Source organism: Pan troglodytes, chromosome 8, assembly GCF_028858775.2.
Source record: "Pan troglodytes isolate AG18354 chromosome 8, NHGRI_mPanTro3-v2.0_pri, whole genome shotgun sequence".
NCBI lineage: Eukaryota > Metazoa > Chordata > Mammalia > Primates > Hominidae > Pan > Pan troglodytes.
Genome location: NC_072406.2, coordinates 91,275,904 through 91,296,606, shown reverse-complemented (window position 1 = coordinate 91,296,606; position 20,703 = coordinate 91,275,904). Strand labels below are relative to the sequence as shown.

Below are 20,703 nucleotides of genomic sequence, written 5' to 3'. Positions count from 1 at the left end.
GAAACTATGGTGCATAGAGTGGAGTGTATGAACATGCAGGGGATGAATGCCAGGGAATCAGCCAGAGGGGAGGAGAGAGACCAAATGCAGAATATCAGAATTCCAAGGGTAGACAAGAGTATCAGGAAGACCCACTATGCCTCTATTTTTCCAACTGTTAAATGGGCACCTTATGACAGAGTGGCTGAGGCACAGGAAGTGACAAGCACAAAAGGAGAAGGGCTCAGACTCCCAGGACACAGCAACTTGAGCCAGTTCTCTAGCTCAGCCTGTTTCACGGAGGTGGACAGGCATTCCCAGTGGGCTCCTGGCCACAGCCTCAGTCAATCTTTAAAATACATTCAGGATCCGACCTTGTTTCACTACCTCCACTGAACACTCTGGTCCAAGCCGCCAGCATCCTTTCCTGGGTTCCTGTAAATGCTGCCCAGATGGTCTCCTTGTGGCCACCCTTGTCCCTTCAGTCTATTCTTGGCTCATCAGCCAGAGATCTTAGAGGACACATCTGATAGCCTCAGTCCTTTACTTAAAATCCTTCAGTGGCTTCCAAATCACTGAGCATGAAGTCAGAAGCCCTTCCTGTACTTGATAAGGCTCTCTGTCCCTTATCACCTGGTCCCTGATCACTCTGTTGACTTCCTCCCCACTCTCTCCTTCCCTCACTCCATCTAGCCACACTGGCCTCCCTGCTTTTCCCAGACCACGCCAAACAAGCATCTGCCACAGGGCCTTTGCACATGCTGTTCCCACTGCCTGGAGAGCTCTTCTCCCAAATGTTCATGGAGTTCACTTCCCTGTCTCCCTGAGGTATCTGCTCAAATGCATCCTCTTCAGAGAAGCCTTCCCTGACCACACCATCTAAAGAAGCCCCATCACCCACTCATGTCCGTATATCACCTTATCCTGGTTTATTTTTCTTCAAAGCACTGATTATAACTCAGGCATGATGTCATGCATTAAGTTGTTGACCTGCTGACTGTCTCGCCTACTAGAATGTAAGCAGGGCCCCTGTCAAATTCACCAGTGTATCCCCAGGGCCTGGAAGAGTGCCTGGCACATGGAAGGTGCTTGATAAACTTGACAAAGGAATACATGAATCCACCTTCCTTGGGTAGCTGGGCGAGGGGAGGCACAAAAGGACCCCAGACTCTGCCCTCCCCAGGGCCAGAGTGCTGGGGACTCAAGCCCAGCCAGGAAGCCTTGTTCTCAGGCTGGCACGAGGCCCCACCAGCAGGACCCTCCCAGCCCATTCAGTGCATGGGCTCCCCAGAACTGGAAGTGACGCAGGGCCTGGCAGAGGTCTAGAGGAGCCCTGAGGGAAAAGTAGCAGTTGCTACTCTGCCCATTGTCCCCCATGATCCTTCACTCCACACAAAGCCTAGGAAGGCCAAGGACAGCCTCCGGCGCAAAGGGTGGAAGTAGGGGGAGACCAAGCCAGTGAGGCTGGGAGGACATGGGATCCTGCTTGCAGCTCTGCAGCTGGATTCCTTCCCTCTCTGGCCTCAGGGCTCTAATCTGGGAAATGGGATGAGAAGGGCATTAAGTAGACTGGCTGCCCAGGTCCCTCCTGCTCCAATAGTTTGGGCATCTTTGGGTCTTAGGGGCCTGGAAGGGATCACACCAGGCTCCATCTCAGACCATAAATTCAAGCCATGGTCTAGGCCACCAAATGAGCCTGATGAGCCAAAAAGCTGGGCGTGGGGTCTCAGGTGGGCTCCTGAGGACCCTGTTGCCACCCAAGGCGGAATGCAAGGCAGCCCCATATGAGCCAGGAAGTGACAGAAAGTGTCCTGCTATAGGGCAGTGGCCCCCAGACTGGAGGAGCCAGCTGTCTTACCAAGACCATAGGCACCGAGTGCCTGCCCCCAGGACGAGTGTTTCTGGTGGGCACAGCCAGAGCCGAAAGGCCCAGCCGCTTTGCAAAATGAGGAAGGTGAGTCCCAGGCCAGGCCAGCGCCACTGCCACAGCCATGGAGGCACCTCTCCTGTGCCTTACTCCAGCAAAGGGTTTCTGTGGAGTAACAGGCAGGGCTGGGCACTGGCTAGATGGTGGGGACACCTGGATTTTAGCTCCAGCTCTGCCAGGGACTTGTCGTGTGACCTCGTCCCCTCTGGGGTTTGACTCAGCATCTAAATGAGAAGGTTGGCCTGGATGGTCTCCAGGGCCTTTCTGTGCTGCCATTACCATCATTGCACATGGTAATGAAACATTACACTCCCCGATGCAGTGATACTGGACAGCATGCAAGGTGCTGGCCTTCCCCTCGGACTCGTGCGACAGCCCCCAGCGATGCTGGCAGGAGGAGGCCAGAAGTTCTGTCTCTAAATCCAGCGCTCCTTGCACAGAGCCCAGGTCTCAGGGGCCTGTAGACACTTAGGCAAGATGCGCCTAAGTGGCAGGGGGCAGGGCCAGGCAGAGAGGAGCTCAGCAAGGAGCTGGGTGCTGGTCAACAGGGGAGGAAGCACTACTCACAGCCCCTGGCTACCTCCAGTGAGGGGGCTCTGGCTGCAGTGGCAGGCGAGCATGCTGCAAGAGGCTAGGAAGACAGACGGCCTTCTCAGCCTCCTGGAATGTCTGACCCTGCTTGAAAAGCAGAAGCCAGACCACTTTCTTCCCCTAGGGCCCCAGTGAGCCACTGTTGTGGCCTCCCCAGCCTACTGCCACGTCTTACAACCTGGGCTAGGCTATTTTCAGGTCAGGTCTCAGGTCTCCAAGCTGCCCAGACTCTTACCAGAGGCAGAGATAATAAGGCCCAGGGGATATAAGAAGGCCACCTCCACAGGAAGCCCACTCTGCCTTCTCCAGCCTTAGACTCAGCCCAGAGAGAAATCTCCGAGGATACAATCTCTGAGGCAGAGAATGGAAGAGACTTCCTGAGGACCAAATTCACCACATTCTGCAAGGTCCTGAGAAGAGAACTACGGGAGAGGTATCCTTCTGGGCTCCATACGATGTGGAACTTTCTAGATGGAGGGAGCTGCTGGGGAGGCAGGGAGCAGCCTGTCTGTGGAGGCATGCAAGCCCACATGGGAAGGTGCTCTATGGGGATACCGTAGATGGGGCATAAGTCATCCATATGACAGGCATCAGATGAGAGGGGCGCCAAGGTCCCTAATGGTCTTGGGAATCAAAGGTGCCAAGAATACCAGAAATAGGAGCATCCAGAGCCTTCGGGTGGAGCAGAGCTGCCCAGACCCCTCTGGGGAGCTGGCTAGGAGGGAGGCCATCCACAAGGCAGAAGGCGCCAAGACTTCTGAGGCCCATGAGGATTCCAACCCCCAATGCAGACCCACTCCTTCTGCCTAAAGGGGTCAGTCCTGCAGATGAAGCACAAGCAGAAATGCAGATGTCAACCCAGGCCAGGTGGGAGGAATCAGAAGGCCATTCTTTTGCAGGAGATAAACTGACGTCAAACTCACAGCTTCACAGCCCCATCGCCAAACACCAAACAAGAAATCACACCTGAGGCCCGGCGCAGTGAGTCACGTCTATAATCCCAGCACTTCGGGAGGCCGAGGCGGGCAGATCACCTGAGGTCAGGAGTTGGAGACCAGCCTGGCCAATATGGCAAAATCCCGTCTCTACTAAAAATACAAAAATCAGCTGGGCATGGTGGTGTGGGCACCTATATTCCCAGCTACTCAGGAGGCTGAGGCAAGAGAATCTCTTGAACCTGGGAGGCAGAGGCTGCAGTGAGCCGAGATCGTGCCACTGAACTCCAGCCTGGGCGACAAAGCAAGACTCGGTCTCAAAAAAAAAAAAAAAAAAGTCACACCCAAGCTTTCTGCTCTTCTCCCAGGATCTGAGGTGCAGGGAGATTGTGGAGCTCAGGTATGCCGGGCACACAGGGCAGAGAGGCGGAGAGCCAAGGAATCCCCTTACTTGCTCCCAACCATCACAAAGTCCACTTCTCAGGATCCCAGGAAGGTGGGGACATGAGGACTACGAGCAGGGAGGCAGAGTGACTCATGCACAATTACAGAGTGGCCGGCCAGCGGCTCTCTGGAGGCCCCAGGCTGCCTCTCCCCACCAACAGCACAACAACCCCAGCTAAGGACTCCTAACCAGCTTACACCAGCCGGGCAATCTGAAGACACCGTGTGCCCCTCAATGTAAGTGCCAGTGGTCCCCACAGCCCCCAAAGAGGAACCATGAACCTGGGCGGGACCCACACAATGCAGCCTGCAGAGCAGAAGCTGACCTCCTGACCCAGAGGAGGCAACTCCTAAACCAGTCCTGCCCAGCCTTCCTAGAAGAGGGACTGGGCGGGGACTTCCTTCACCCCAGTGCCAGCTCTTTCTGGGACACTGAATCCCAACACCCCTAGTAGGTCTCACAGAGGACAAGATGGGATGGCTTCACAGTGAAGTCAGCTGCTGCAGAAGGCCATGCCTGCCTGCCACTCACTCATCATTCCCTGGACCCCCCCGGCCCCAGTGCCAGGCCCTGTGGCCTTGGTCAAGTCGCTTCACATCCCTTGGTCACAGTTTCCTTGCCAGGAACATGTCAAGCTGGATTAGAAGCAGGAGGTGTGAACATAAATCTATTCACATCTTCAAGAGTCACACGACTGAGTTGGAATGGAAGAGGGGGAGAAAGGCAGCATGACAGTTCCACTCCATTCAAGGGCCAGGAACTACAGACCCTTGGACTAAGGCTATAGTTTCGACACTGTTTCCAGGTGTCCACAGTGAATTAAGGATCTGAAACAAGGCTTCAGACCACCTCTCCAGGAAAGTGCACGTTTGCAAAGGCTTGACCACAGGTTCTGGGGGCCCACAGCCCCCACGGGTGAAACAAACCCCTTCTGGCTCTGACAGCCAGCAAAACTCTGAGGCCTGTCTCTAGGGACATGGCAGAGGCCCCACCCCTCTGCCCAGTTGGCCTTGCTCTTGGGACTGCCCAACCACAAACAGATTTGTGGTCTGGTAACAAAAAAAGAAAAGACAAGGAGGCCGGCAAAAGTGGGAGGCTGGAGGGTGGGTTAAAAAGAGGTGGAAAGGCCAAGAAAGCAGGCTGAGGGGAAGACTTCTGCCTCTGCAGACACTGTCCCCTCCTCTCCTCTGTGAAAGGCTCCCCTGGAAAGGTGGTTCTTCAGTAGGTAAACCATCCGCTGGATGGAGCTGCAATGCCCGAGCTGAAAGGGACTGTTTACGAGGGCGTTTCCCAAAATGGTCTATTGGTCTTTTCCATAGTTATTTTGCATTAAAAAAAGGGTGGGGCTAGGCATGGTGCTCATGCTTGTAATCCCAGCACTATGGGAGGCAGATGCAGGTGGATTGCTTGAGCCCAGCAGTTCAAGATCAGCCTGGGCAATATGGTGAAACACCATATGCCAAAAAAAAACAAAAAAAAAAAACAAAAATTAGCTGGGCATGGGTGCGCATGCCTGTAGTCCCAGCTACTCAGGAGGATGTGGTGGGAAAATCACCTGAGCCCAGGAGGCAGAGGTTGCAGTGAGCTGAGATTGCACCACTGCACTCCAAAAAAAAAAAAAAAAAGTCGGGGGTGGGTGGTGTCTGTAGTCTGGGGAAAGGCTGAGTGAAGCAAACTATTTACTCTGAGCCATCTCCTCCAGGCAAATAGGTTTGACAATTTCTTGGGGGTGGGGGGGTGCTCTGCTGCCCTCTCTTTTGCTTTTGGGGACTGGTGGCCCTGAGAAGCCACTTCGGGAAGAGATTATGTTGTTTCAGCTCATGGTCTTCAGATGAGGAAACTGAGGCTCGGAGGGGTGAGTGACTGGCCAGAAGTTCCAGTCAGTTACCATTCATAGTGATTCTACATAATAGAGTACAACTGACAAGCCCAGTCCCTCTGTGGCCTCCTTCCCTTCACACGAGAAGAGTCCAAAAAGTAGGTATTGTTATTATGAGCCTCAGTTTACACATGAAAAAAATAAGCTTCTCAGACAGAAGCCCAGATGCAACACCTCCCTCTCGAACGCCTTTCCAAGGGGAACAAGCTGCCCTAGTAGGTTGAATTACAATGTACTTGGGTTATGACTGACTGGGGGCCTCTCAGAGATGATGGGCCAGCCCTTTGTGCTACACAAGAGTGTGGAAAACGGCAGGGAGTTGGAGATCAGGAAGCCTAGGTGCCAGCAGGCCGCTTTGGTTGGGCTCCAGGCACCACATGACCTGGGCAATCGACTTCACCGTCTCATCTGTAAATCAGAGGTAAGGCAATGGGAATGCTGGTGGTGACCATGACTAGGGCTACCTTTTCTTGAGCACTTACTATGTGCCAGGAAGTTTGCGCACTCCATCTTCTCAACCTATGGGGGAGGTAGTATGTTAGTTATTACTAAACTGCTAGTAAGCCTGTTTTACAGATGTGGAGACCAAAGTCAGAGAAGTTAAACATTACTTGCCCAAAGTTACAGAGCTCATAAAGAGCAGAGCTGAGGGCTGAACCCAGGCAGTCTGGGAAAAGCATGAAACACATTAGTTGCCCAATAAATGCTGGCTATTATATTTATGGCAGACCTTTGGCAAGTTGTTTTAAGGATGTAAACAACAGCAGGAACACCAAAGCATTTTTCGATGGAACACCATTTTTCGATGGAAAACCCCACCCCTCCCCACCCAGACCACAGAACCCCCCACTCTTAGTGAGACACCCCACTGTATGACCCCCAGCCAATCCCACCACCTCTCTGGGCTTTGGGTTTCCCCATGTGGAAAATAAGAAGGTTGGACAGAGACCCTATAAGGTCGCGTCCCACTTGCACACACCAGGAAAGGGTTTCAGGACTCTTCCCAGAGGTCTCTGTGCCCTGCTGATCCTTGGCTAGGTCGCTGAGTGGTTAGAGCTGTGCACTGTGCTTCCCAGCGGCGGTCAAGGTCCACCGGGGAGTAGGGGTGGGAGTTTGGGTGGGACCCCTGTGGACAGGGCAAGGTCCAGGCACCTGGCATCTCCTCCCTTGTCCTGAGCCTAGCTGGCTCTTCCTAGTGTGCTCTCACCTAGGCTGACAAAGGTGACTCTCAGCAGGTGACTCCTAGGGTGGGGTGAGAAGGCCACCTCCCTGCTTCCCCATACACAGAGGAAGTGAAGGCAGGACCAAGTCAGTGGGTCATTTGCTCTGCAAAGGACAAAGGTCAGCTCCTGGAGGGCTGGCTGGAGGGGAGAGGGGAGGTATGGGAAGCTACCATCCTCTTGGCTTAAACAGGTCCCGGCAGATGAGAAACCTTGTACCCTCCCTAGATGGTTTCTGTTTTGTTTCATTTATTTATTTTTTTAGACAGAGTCCGGCTCTGTCATCCAGGCTGGAGTGCAGTGGTGCAATCTTGGCTCACTGCAACCTCCACCTCATGGGTTCAAGCGTTTCTCATGCCTCAACCTCTCGAGTAGCTGGGACTACAAGCGTGCACCACCATCATGCTGAGATAATTGTTGTATCTTTAGCAGAGATGGGGTTTCACTACTTTGACCAGGCTGGTGTCAAACTCCTGACCTCATGATCCACCTGCCTAGGCCTCCCAAAGTGCTGAGATTACAGGCATGAGCCACTGTGCCCGGCCCTGTTTTACTTCTCTCAAATTCACAATGCAACCACCCTGTAAAGACACATGCTGCTGGGCAGGGGCTCTAATGCCAGACCAGGAGTGTTCCACACTCCCCTGGCTGCAGAGGATCTGGGAGTCTGGGAATGCCACTGAAAACTCCCCATGCTTCGTCCTCACCCTGAGCACTCAGAAGTGAACCCCACCCCCAAGGTTCAGCTGGGCCTCTCATCAGACCCGAAGAACATTTATTAATGAGCTCAAGAGTGGCTAAGGGGGGCTGTGCCAGGCCAACAGCACACACTCAATACATGTTTCATGAGCTAATGGGCTGGCGGAGATGGGGTTCCAGGCCCAGATCGGTCACCCATTCGCTGCTGACCTTAGATGAGACCAAGTGTTTCTTTCCATGGTTCAGTTTCCTGGGCTAGGAAAGGAAAGGCCAGACCAGGTAACGCAATCAGTTCCCACTAATTTTATGCTACAAGCTTAGGAATTCAAACCCCAGAGTCAGAGAGGTTCACAGTGGAAGGGGCTTTCCAGATCTTTCCCCGAAGCTCCCGAGCTAAGAGGAGGGCAGCACAGGACCTAAGTGGGAAGATCCAGGGCACACCGTCCCCATCCTCCCTGCCAGTCATCCCCTGGGGATTGGGAAGTGAGAATGGGGTGCGGGGAGAGAGGACAGATCTCCATTTAAGCCAGACACCAAAACAGAACTTTCGAAGAAAGAGCTGGGGAAAGTACAGTGTATGTATTTTAACACACACCCCCATCAGAACAGCTTGGCCATTTCCTGATCTGCATTGAATCAGAGGCTCCAAGAGGGCAAGTATCTGGCTAAGAGTGGTGGGGGAGGACGGAGAGAGCTCTCAGGTCTCAGGGCCCTGGGCCAGGCAGCCGGAGTCCTGGCAGAAGCCCTGGCCAGCAGGGCCAGTGTGTGCATGTGTGTGCAGGTGTGCATGCGTTTGCATGTGTGTATATGTGTGCAGGTGTGCATGTGTGCATATGTGTGCAGGTGTGCATGTGTGTGCAGGTGTGCATGTGTGCATATGTGTGCAGGTGTGCATGTGTGTGCAGGTGTGCATGTGTGTGCAGCTGTGTGCAGGTGTGCACACACACAGGGCTGGGGGAATATAAGACAGGTAACTGCCAAATGGGGAACAAGCTTGGGGACAAATGAAGCCCCCCAAGCCCTATCTCTAGGGGCAGAAGTCTCTGGAGGGTTCACTAGTCCCTGGAAATTCCAGACTTTCCCTGAAGTGCCTAGGGACAAATATCCCAAAGTCAGACCACTAGTCTTTGATGCTCCACTGCTACCAGCCATCAAGGTCCTGAGCCAGTCTCTGTCCCTCTGTGGGCCTAAGTTTCCCCATCTGAACAGTGAAGGGTTTGAGCTGGGTGATCTCAAAGGGCTATGTCCACTCTGACAGTCTGCGATACTCAGATTCTATAGAAAAACACGACACCCACCATCACTCAAGCCCCCATCCTCAAGACCTAAGAAGGCAGTCCCCAGGCCCTCAGCTGGCTGTCTAGGGGTGGAGCTGGGGCTGGGGCAGAGCACAGTCCCCCCACCGTCTGTCCTCAACAGCCTGCCACAGCCGAAACCTTCAAGTGGTTACAATTACAGCCAGACTAACAGGATTAGGGGAGCATTGAAATCTAAGAAATCTAATTAGCTCAGACACCCCAGCCTCCCCCAGCACAATCCTGCAGTAACTCCGGCAGCTGGGCCTGACAGGCAGGGCCTGGGGCCCTCCCAAGCCACAGTCATTACCTGCACAGGTGGGCCAGGCTTCCTGGGGAGGTGCCAGCTCAGCCTGCCCGGCTGCTCCCTGGCCTGAACCCCACTAGCTACAGCCTTGTCCTAGGGTGGCACTCAGCTGAGCTACAGAAAACCAGGCCCAAGGGTGGAGGCTGCAAGGGGCAGAAAGAACCTAAGGTCTCACACGGAGTGGGTGCCCCACATAGCCTGGGGACTGACTCAGCCCGAAGAGGGACTACAGAAACCATAGGAACCCAAGGAAGAGCACTGGGCTTCATGGGGACCCGGGGGGCTGGAAACACCTCTGCCTCCTACTCCAGAGCCGGAGAAGGGCATGAAGCCCCATGTATAGACCTGTGTGCCCTGGGCAGTCAAGGCAGGATTTGTGTCTCGAAGCAAGCTCTGGCTGTAAGACACTGTGCCAAAAGAAAGGGACACAGCTACTGGGGGCATGGACCATGTGCTGCCATATGGGAGGGGGAAGACAGGTGAGGCCCATCTGTGACCCTTCCTGAGAACGGCTCCTCCTTCACCTCATTCCCCCAGCACCCAGTTTTGGAGCCTATCCTGACTCTGCACCGTGTCCGAGCCTGGCTGAAGCGCTCACTCAGTGGACTGGAAAGGAGGCAGCGCAGGGGTTGGTATCGGTAAGGCCTGAGGTTCAGTCCTAACTTTGCCACCAGTTGTTTGACCGCTCTGAACCTTGGTTTTCTGCTCTGTTAAATGGGGATAATTCCAAATAGTAACTAGCTTACACTGTTGTTATTGGGGATAAACAAAGATGGAAAATTCTTCTAAATCCACCAAGTACCATACAAAGGAGAGGGGCTGTGGTTATTACTGTCATCACGCGCCCGTGGCAGGCAGCCAGCTGGTAGCGGTTAATTATTTATTTGGACTGATCTTCCTGCCGGCACTGGACTGTGGGCTCCTGAGGAACAGGAACTGTCTTCCACAGTTCTGGTCTCTCCCAGGACACAGTCTTTATCCACAGGGTGGACACTCACAGTCAACACCTGTGGCACCCATGCCGGGCCCCTGACCCAACCCCAGCCCTCATCACGCACCCCCTTCCTTCTCATACCCCGCTCCAAGGAAAGTGCCCAGAGGCAAACCTGGCACACAAAGGCAGATGACAGTGAGCACCCCCAGGCAGACCCTTCCCCCTTCTGCACCCCCCACAACAGGTCATTCCCAATAAGGGCTAGAAGCAGCCACTTGAATGTGTCCCCCTACCTAGGGGCCTGCCTAGGCACTGGTCTTGAACCCAGGATCATTCAGAAAAGAACTTGTCTATGGTCTGGAGGGCCCCTCAGCATCTCAAGCCCAGAATGGGGTCAGGAGGTGTGGATTTGCAGAAGGCATGTAGCAGAACATGTTAACACTCACAACTGCCCACTGAAGGCAGAGGCTTCCAGGAGGTAATGAGTACCCTGTCCTGTGGGGGGCATGCAAGCCAAGACTGGACAATCAGCTGCCAGGGAAGTAGGTCTGGATGAGAGCAGTTTCAGCAAAATGCTTCTAGCACTTGCAATCTAAACCCTTTGTGTTCTACCCATTCTGTACCCAGAGCCTCCCAGGCCTTCAAGGGACACATGCCTAGGGGACTCATGCCCACATCTGCCTCATTCTCCCAGCAACCAAGTGGGATCAGAGGAGTTCTGCCCTCAGACCCATTTTACAGATCAGGAGACTGAGGTCCAGCACAGGAGAGTTACTGGCCCAACACAGATAGCAAGCAACAGCCTCCTGACACCTTGGTCCTCTCACCCATCTCCTCCGGTAATAGGGAGACCCTCTCAATCATGATGGGGTCTGGCCTCTCCCCAGAGCCTATGCCTAGGACTGCTTTTCTCAGCCTCCTCCCTTCATCCTCTCTAAAGGCAGGGCCCAACCTCAGAATGCCCCGGAGCTTACAGCCAGGTGGATTGCTGCCTCCCCATCCTGAGGGACTCTTAAGGACAAAGAGCACTCCCCCAAAGGGCATGAGCAGAGAGCACTATATCCTGCTAAGAGGTCAGAGCTGTCGCCAGGCAAGGCTGCAGCAGTGTCCTGGGTAATCGTGGCAGCCCGGCCTTTGTTGTCCACACAAAATCTAAGAAGCCTCATAAAGACCAGGCAGCAGTGACAGGGGCTGGGCCAGGGCCCTGGGGAGCAAAGTTATGAATGAAAATGTAGAGGACCCAGCCACGAACCAGCAGGCCCTGCTTCCTGGTCCCACGACCAAGTGCCTACAGAAGCTTCTGGAAATTAACTGGTTGGTGCCCGAATTTCTTACAACAATGCCTCACCCTGAGGCCAGGGTCATGGCCACTCGTTGGACCCTCAGGGTCAGTGGCTTTATACGCAGGTATTCTTGTGACGAAACTCTCAGGATGCAGCAGGCCTCAAAGTGCCTTCCTTCCTAAATCCCTTCACCCCTCCTGCCATCAGGAAGAAACAGGAAAAAAAGTGAAGTCTGCAGCTCTTCTCAGTTGGGTCCTTGCCCCTGCAATTTTCTGGAATGAGTCAAGCATGGACACCTGTCCTATGTTGGAGGCATATCTATGGGGGCCAGGGATGGAGACAGCGTTGTTATTGTGGCTAGGGAAGTGAGTGTGCGTGCGCGCGCGCGTGAGGGAGAAACTGTGGTTCTGTCGCCAAACCCCGCAGTCTCTGGACCTTTCTTCATTTTGCCCCTGGCTGTGAGAAGAACAAGAACCCTCCTCCCCCCTTTGCTTAGGAGGGAAAAGGGACATTTTGTCCCCACAAAGAAGCCAGCAACCCTTTTCTGCATAGACAAGGCTATTTATTCATAAGTCCAGCAATTTCTTATTCCCAACTCTTCTCAGTAAGCCCTACCCAAAATGCCAAATCCACCTCTTGAATCCACTCCCTACTGCTCCCTTCTCCTCCCCCCACCCAGCCCCCACCCCCAGTCACTGCCACCAACTCTCAGAAGTCTAAACTTTTGAGATTTACATGTGAAAACAGCGTTTCAAAACCTCGTGATTTGGGACAAGGAGACGCTTCTGTCCTTTGGGGGAAAACAAAACCCAACCGAAAATCATAAAGCTCAGAAGAAAACACCATCTCCCTCCAAATGCATTCCCTGGGCCCCCAAGTCACACGTGCTCTGTAGCAGATAGGGCTTTCAATGTGTCTTTTGTTTGATGCTGGTGTTTCAACATCCTCGACTTGAAGAGGGAAAGGTCAGCCCAAGGCTTGGGGTATTCACAAACCCACCCGGCCCCTGCACTGGGGCCAGGAGCCAGCAAGTGAGGGGCCAGGAATTTCCCCCACTCTGGACCCCCTCACAAAGCTGCCGGGGCTGAGAAGGCTAAGAGCTTGCGCTCTCATCTCAACTTCCCCGATAGCTCAACAGCAGCTTCACACTCCCGGGACCGTACAAGCGCCAGCGAACGCAGGCTGGAATTCACCAGCGCCAAGCTGCCCGGCTCTCCAGCCCCAGCGCCTGCCTCTTTATCTGTACCTTCAAAAACAGTAATAAGCAAACCCAGGCACCTCTGGGAACAGCCTCTGGCCTCCTGCCCTGCCCTGTGTAACCAGCCTGTCCTCACACCCACCAGGGGAGGAGGAGTCGGCACTGGTTAACCCTCTGGTCTACCAGGCCCGGTTCCCAGGTTGCAGCAGGGAGACAAACTGTTGCTCAAGAAAATCCTTCAGAAAACCCTTGGCACCAGGAGGCAGCTCGGAGCGGCTCTGCACCCGGCGCGGAGCCAGGGGCTTCCACAGGCGGCCGCCCACTGCCCTTTTAAATCTTTGGGGCTGGGCCCTACTCTCCCATGCCCTGGGCTGTCCACCCAGAGGGCTCCAAATGTCCGTGGCAGAACAGAGAGGAGGGAAAGGCTGGCCGAGCCGTGCCCTCACCCCGCCAGCCCAGCCGCCAGCTTCTTGGAGGACCTCTGAGAGAACATTTGTTTGGGCTGCCAAGTTAAATCTTCCTCCCTCATGTCAGGGCATTGGAAAAGCAGTCAGGGGAGAGGAGAAGGGGGAGAGCGCGCGGGGGAAGGAGCAGCGGGAGGGAGGGAGGGAGGGAGGGAGGCAGGCGGGCAGGCTCAAAGCCCCAGTTACTCGGGCACTGCCTGCCCAGGAAGCTGACGGCTCCCGGGCAGGCGCAGCCGGGGCTCCGGGCACCGAAGCAGGGACCCGGCCGTCAGGCCTCCCCGGTCAGGCAAGGGTACCAAGCACCCTTGGCCCACCCGGGAGCGGCCCTCGCTCTGTGACCTGCTGGAGGGACGAGGTGGGAAGGGAAAGCAGAGGAGGAAAAAGTTTGCTGCAGGTAGAGGGGTAGGGCTGGGCGGCAGTGCCGACCGGCTGTCCCCGGGGAGGGGTGGGGGGCCCGGGCCGGCTGCCCTGGCGCGCTCCCGTCCGCCCGCCCTCCCGCCCGGGTTGTTTACATTCCTGGAGTGTCTTTTAAACCCGGGGCTGAGGCCGGCTCCCGGCCTTCTCCGGCGGCTCCGGGGCAGTCTCCCGTGAAAATCTGCTGGCGCACAATGGCCGGGAAGGCGGCCGCCCCTCGCCCGCGCCCCCACCGCTCCAGGGCGGGGAGCCTGCCCTCCGCACCGCGCCCTATCCCCGCCCGGCCGGCTTCCTGGACAGATGTCCCCAGCGAGGGGGCGACGCGCGCCCGCTGCCCGCGCCCTAGACGCCGAGGCCGCGCTCCCCACTGTTTTTTCCCCAGCCCAGACGCCAGGAATGTGAAGCAAGCTTCCAGAACCCGCCTCCCCACCCGACCCCGGCTCCAGCCCCGGCCCCCCAACCTCCGCCCCGGCTGGCCTCCCACTCCCCCGGGGCCACCGCCGCCGGAGACGGAGAGGAAGAAAGAACACGGGGAAATTACTTTCGTATTTGCAACGCGCGCGCGCACACACACGCACATCTTCCCCCTGGGCTCCCCTCCTCGCCGGGGCAGCCCCGTCCAGGCACTGGCCTGAGCGCCCCTCTGGCTTGCGAAGCTCTGGGAGAAACCCCTACACACACCCCTCCGCGTTCCTCGTTTGTACCGCGCGCCAGCTTTCCCCGGGCAATTCCCACACAAACAACTTAACCGCGCCCCCACCTCCCATTTACAAAAGTGTATGTTTTCCCTGGAAATTCAGACGCACAAGTTAACACCACCACCCCTTGCCACCCTGAAATCCAGCGCTTTCCCCAGCGGTTCCTGTACACACACAGGCGCACAACTTCGCATCTCCCCAGAGGAGGCGAAGGAGACCGAGGCGATCCTTCCCTCCCTCCTCCGATTCCCGGTCCTGCCCGGCCCCCGGGTGTAGGGAGCGAGGGCTGGAGGCGCGCCGGCAGGAGGCGGGCACCGGGTCCGCGCGCGCACGACCACACTTACGCCCCGCACACCCTGACAAACCCGGCCCCCGCGCGCAGCCCAAGCCGGCTCCGCGCAGCCGGGAGCTCGCCGGCCGCCGGGCCTCCGCGCCTCCGCCCCCGGCCGCCAAGGGGAGCGGAGCGGAGCCCGCGCCGCCGGCCGGTCGCCCCGCTCCGGGGGACACTTTAAGGGAAAAACCCCAGCACCCAATCCCCACGCTTACACCCCGAGAGTCCCCGGGGAGCGGGAGGTAGCCCCGGAGCCAGCGGGCGCCTGGCTCTGGCCCCAAACTTACCGGGCGCTGCGAGCGCCGCTGCCGCCGCTGGAGGACGCGCCGCCGCCACCGCCGGGTAGGGCAGGCTCGGGCCGGGAGGAGCGCAGCGAGGGCGCCGAGATCCGCTCGGCTCCGGCTCCTGCTCCGCGCCGGCTGGGGCTGGGGTCACCGCGCTGCGCCGGCGTTGCTCGCTCGCTCGGCCGCCCGATCGCTGCTCGCCCGCCTGCCGCCCGGCCGCCCGCTCTCCCCGGCGCCCGCCGCCGCCGCTCGCTTTTTTAATGTCCACAGACAGTGAAAAGGAACTCGGCGTTAGGGGGTGAGTAAGTGAATCAACTCGCCCGGAGCCGAGCAAGTTGAAGTGTCAGATTACATTGGCTATTCTATTTCCAAAGGGCCCCGCGCCGCCGGCCGCCCGCAAAAGCCGGTGCGGAGTCCGGCCGGAGCGGAGCGCCGCGCCGCGCCGCCGCCGCTGCCGGCGCTCGGCGTGGCTCGCGCTTTGCGCTCTCTTTCCCCTTTCCTTTTCGCCTCTCCTCGTTTTCTCCCTCGCCTTTCCTTTCCTTTCTCTTCCTCTCTTCCTCGCTCCTCGGTCTCGGCGCTCTCCCAGCTTTTCTTCTCCTGGCTCCTGGTTCCCCGCTACGCCAGCAGTCCACTCACCTCTCTCCTTGCCCTACTCCCTCCGCTACTCCCTGACGCCCCCTGCAGCCCCCAGCCCCCATGCAGGCCCCAGCCCCAGTAAGTTTGGAGAGGGGAACAAATGCTGAGCCTAGGTAGGGACCACCTTGGGGAGGAAGCCAAAATCACACCGCTCACCCGAGAGCCCCTGCCCCGCGCTGGCACGCCCCCGCCTGGAGTGCACTTGTGGCCCCGGGCGCTGTCAGGTACCCGAATTGGGGTAAGCGAGTTGGTAACTGGATCTCCAAAGCCTTCCCCTGGGGTTGACTTTGGAATTGTTCCTACAGCCCGGGGACTGGTGGTTGGGGTGGGAAGAGGACCACCACCACCAAGGGTGACTTTGAGGGAGACTAGAGCGCGGCCCCCCGACAGCTGTGGGGGAGCGGGGGTGTGGTGGCCACAGTTGATCCGCGGCACCTAGCACAGTCCAGAGACGCGTGGATTCCCCTAGGCCCCGCGCGGAGCGCCCGGGGCGCTGTGCGCGCGGGCTGCGTGGGAGCTGCTAGGCTGGGGCCTGGCCCTCTGCCCCGGACTGGGCACTGCCAGAGATAGCGGAGAGCTAAGGTACTCACGAGGCGCAGTTGGGTGCACCCACTCGCGGGAGTTCCCCTAGCCGACCCACCCCCCCGAGAGCATCCAAGTACGCGCCCACTTTGGCTCACGTCCACTGCCACTCTCACGGAAACTCCTACACGAACGGCACACACGTTCGCTCCCTCAGCATTGCAAACACGCTCCCCCCCAAACCACAAACGCGCCCCCACACACTCGCTTACTTTCCCTCACAAAGATGCCCGCTTACACGGCCACAGCAGGCACGCTCAGAGACACGCAGTTACACACTTACACACATCGCTGTACACAACCCTACATACAATCAAAAAACAAAACACGAAACGTTCCCCTGGGCACTAAATCCTCACGTTAACGTACACACACAAACACACGCCCTCCTCTCCCACTTCCTCTTCCATACCCCTTCCTCGAGGCCCCCCACCCCTGATTTTCGGCACCCCCAGTCCCAATCATAATTGGCGCCCGCGCAGCCCTCTTTGGACACACACGCGCGCCCACGCACGCGCTCCCCTCCCCGGCAGGCGGGGGCGGCTTCGGCCGGGAGCCGGCGGAGCCCGCTTCGGATTCCAGGTGTGGCAGTAACTCCGCGCTCCACGTTTTGCAGGCTGCCACCGTGTTGGAGGCGAGGCGAGGAAGGGAGCTGGAATAACAAAGGCAAGTTGGGGAGAGCGCAAGGGGGCGCAGCCCCGGCCGGGCTGCGGGGGGAGCCTTGCACGGCCGGGGCTTCGGAGGCTGCTGGGTCGGGGGCGCGGGGAGCCGGAGGTGGGGGAGGAAGGGTGGGGGGAGAGGGGCGGGGGCTGAGGCGTGACGTCAGAGAACAATGACACCGCCGGGGGGCGGGCACCCGGAGGCGGCCCAGGCGGGGGTCTCCCCCGGGGCCTGGGGCGGGCCGAAGATGTCCAGGCCTGGCCGGAGCCGCCTCCTGATTGACGAGGCCCGCATGGGAGTGCGGACGTGCAGCACAGACTTGCGGGTCTCCTGGGCCTCTTGGGCGGTGATCAGCGCGGACCTTGGGCCAACCGGGGAAGCAGGCCGGAGCACTACCCCCCACCCCCATTTTAGAACATCCTTCTGAGGGCTTCGCTGACCTCGGCTTGAACTCCTTCAGAGCCGGAGAAATCACTCCTTCCACCACCGAGGGAGAGGAGGCAAAATGAATTTGCCAGCTTTGAATTCATTCTCAAGGCTCCGCTAGTCTCACAGCCAGTGAACTCAGTCTGGAATTCCTGAAAGCTCAGAAAACTGCTGCTTAGGTCCACCCGGGCGTGGGGGACGGGGTGTGTGGGGGCGCAGGCGGCGGAGTGGGGGCATTATTTTATTTTCCCCAGGGGAAATTCTGCCTCCCTATGCCATTGGGTGCAAGAAAAGGCACTCCTTTGGGGCCTCAGTCTTCCTACCTGTCACATGGACATGGACTGTGATGACTGCTGCTCTTCCACCCCCGCCCTCCCTGTAGGTGGCAGCTGAGCATCCCTGGAGAGGGTGGGTGGTATGAAAGCACTTCCAGACCTCTAGGGACACCAGGGAGTCATGGTCCCAGCACATTGCTGTGTGATTGAGCCCCTCCTCAGCCTGTGGGTGGCCCAAGTTCACAGGTAGTACACCAGGGCCACCTGAGAAACCTCCGAAGGTAGGACTTAAGCTTGCAGAACGGTGGCTGGAGCCACAGCTGTCCCACTCCCAGCAAGCCACAGCATTGCAGCTGTGGCAGCAGCCACCCCATACCCAGGTCCAAAATCCCAAAAGAGAGTTTCTGGGTATTTAAGGATTTGGGATGTGATAATCCAGCCCAGCCCACAATTAGACCAGTTCTTGTTGCCTTAATGACCAGCTAGGTCTGGATGCCCAGCCCTCTCAACCTTTCTGTCCAGATTCCTCAATAAGTATCCAGGGCCTGCCCACTTCCAGGAATTGGGGGATGCAGGTGACCTCGGAGGTGACCACTCATGTTCAAAGTCTCCTGTCCAGAAGCTCCACCCCCTACCCCACATCCCAGCCCCCTACTCTCCCACCAGTATTTACATCTGAAACCCAGGAAGTGGCTGCAGAGGGCAGAGGAGCCAAGTAGGCTCAACTTAGTAGCATGGAACCAGGGATCATTTCAACCCTCCCCTTCTGTGCAAGCATGGCAGCAAGTCAGAAAGCCCACCAGGGCCCTGGGTCTTCCCTAGGCTCCAGTCCTTGGGTCTCTGAGGCCCTTGCTCTCTTTGTTCATCTTCCAGGGAGGTAATGGGGTAGATTGGATACCTCTGGGGTCTTGGAAGAAGCTATGACTTATTTACTGTCTACTATGTGGTGAGTACTGTGGTGGGTCCTCCTAGGTATTGAGAATTCAGTTCCCTGATTGAATTGTCACATTGTCTTAAGTTAGGTGCCGCTACCATCCCCCTTTCAGAGGAAACTCAACTGTGAATGACTTGCCCAAGATTGGTCAGGATGGGAACTCGGGCCCCCATGAACAGAGTTCCCTGTTGTCCCCTCAGCCCTGGCTCTGTTCATCCATAGACTGTGTAGCCCCAAGCAAGCTGCATTCCCCCTCTGAGACCCTGTAAGGTCCATGGTGCCATCAGGACTCACTGGGAACTGTGTGTCCAACAACCTCACCCCAAAAGCCTCAGCCTCACTGGGCCTGGAGATCTGCTGGTGAGACAAGAGAGGACAGTGCCATCACTTCCTCGTGGCCCAGAGCTGGAAGATGCATCCTGCTCAGCGCCTGCAGGCCCAGAAGTCACCTGGCTCCACTAGGAGGGGGCGGGCAGTGTGGGGCCGCCAGGTTGTACCAACCTTCAGAGCACACTCAAGTGCTGTTAATTTCCCTGTCCTGTGGGAGCCACCAGCAGATTGGGGAGAGGACCATTGCTGGGGCCTGGGCCCAGGTTTCAGGAGGCAGAAAATCTGGAGGCCAGCAGGATGGTGAGGGTGGGAGGCTTGAGGTCCCTGAGGGAAACAAAGGACTTGTGTAGGGTGCGGCGAGTATGGCCTCCTAGGCTGGGCTGGGCTGGGGGCGGGTACACAGTGCGGATTCCCACCTGTCCAGGAGCTGCCTTCTCTGTCCCCACTCTCCACCTCTCACTTCTGGAACTTAAGGGAGCCAGGGAACATCTAAAATTGAGACTAGAGAGGTGGGAAGAAAATCTCATTCATTGAGTACTTACTGTGTGCCACGCACTTTGGAAACATTCGTTGTATTCTCTCCACAAGCCAGGTGTCATTCCCTGCTAAGGGAAGAGGCTCAGAGAGGTTAAGTGACCTGCTCAAGATCTCATAGCTGGCTGAGCATGGTGGCTCATGCCTGTAATCTGTGCACTTTAGGAGGCCAAGGCAGGGTAGATCACTTGAGCTCAGGAGTTCGAGACCAGCCTGGGCAACATAGCAAGACCTTGCCTCTACAAAAAATACAAAAATTAACCAGGCATGGTGGCACATACCTGTAGTCCCAGCTATTTGGGAGGCTGAGGTCGGAGGATCACTTGATCCTGGGAGGCTGAGGCTGTAGTGAGCCATGATTGTGCCACTGCACTCCAGACTGGGCAACAGGACATGACCCTGTCTCATAAAAACGAAACAAAACAATAAAGATCTCAGAGCTGCTAAGTGGGTGGAGCCGAGATTGGGCTCCAGGTCGGGCTGGGCCTTGAGGTTGAGAATAGGGACTTGCCCTCATCTCACTGCCAGGTTATGGTGCAGATAAGGTAACCTACCAGGTACTTTGAGGTGGAGTAAAGACTCTCACCCACTTGCCAGGGAATGACCAGGGTGCCTCCCATGGCAGTGAGGTAATGGAGATTACATTTAGAGTTCACCCCTTGGTGGATACAGGAAGCATTTCGGCCCTGCCCAGCTCTGAGCCCTGTGCCTCTAAGAGGTGGGTGGTTGGGTCAAGCAGGGAAGATCTATGTCCTTCAGCGAATTAGGCTCCCCTGCTCTGCCTCCCCCTCATTTCCAATCAGATGGCCCCTCCATTCTCTGAGCCCACACCTTCCCATCCTCCAAGGCTTGACTCTCCAATGTCCTTCCCTCAAGCCAGCCGTCTTCTCACTTTCTACCATGGAGTTCTGCCGTATGGTTCGAGACCCAGTTCAACCACCAACCCCTTCTTCAGATGGGAGTCACAAGAGAATAGGCTGGGAGCCTGCCTCAGGAGCCGGGACACCTATGTGCCCAGCCCGCCATTGCCTGACTTGCTGTGTGGCCTGAGCACATCACAAACTCTCCCTGTGCCTGTTCCCCATCTGCCAAGTGAGGGAGTGTGGGATATCCAGCAGCACTTTTGCCTCTGATTGTCCTAAGATTCTGTAGGTCTGAGCCTTTAACCCTTGGACTGAGCTACAGTTCACTTTAGAGTTTGAGGGCGGCCCTGCTTTAGGGAGGGCTTTCAGAGGGGGCCATTTAGTGGAGTAGGGACAAGAAAATACCTGGAGGGAGCTGCTCAGAACTGTGACTATCTAGGACTGTGAATAGGTAATGACCCTAACGCCTCCCTTCATGGGGCACCTCTCACCCTCTGAGCCTCAGAACAGCCCTTTTGTGGGTGACTAAGCTGAGCCCCAAAAGGAGGTGATGGCTTTCCCTGCCTGCACCACTGGGAAG

At 57.0% G+C, this 20,703-nt stretch overlaps 1 protein-coding gene across 7 annotated transcripts in view; it reads right to left on the bottom strand.

The window, feature by feature from the left end:
* ZMIZ1 (zinc finger MIZ-type containing 1) overlaps positions 1 to 15,192 on the bottom strand; it is a 248,043-nt gene extending 232,851 nt beyond the window's left edge. For 6 of the 7 annotated variants that reach the window (XM_016918726.4, XM_016918724.4, XM_016918730.4 and 3 more), the window contains exon 1: positions 14,887 to 15,108. The gene's annotated coding sequence lies outside the window, so the exon portion shown is untranslated. Of the gene's footprint in view, positions 1 to 14,886 lie in introns of all 7 variants that reach the window. The other variant, XM_016918729.3, reaches the window with a different exon arrangement.
* Positions 15,193 to 20,703: the final 5,511 nt, after the last annotated feature.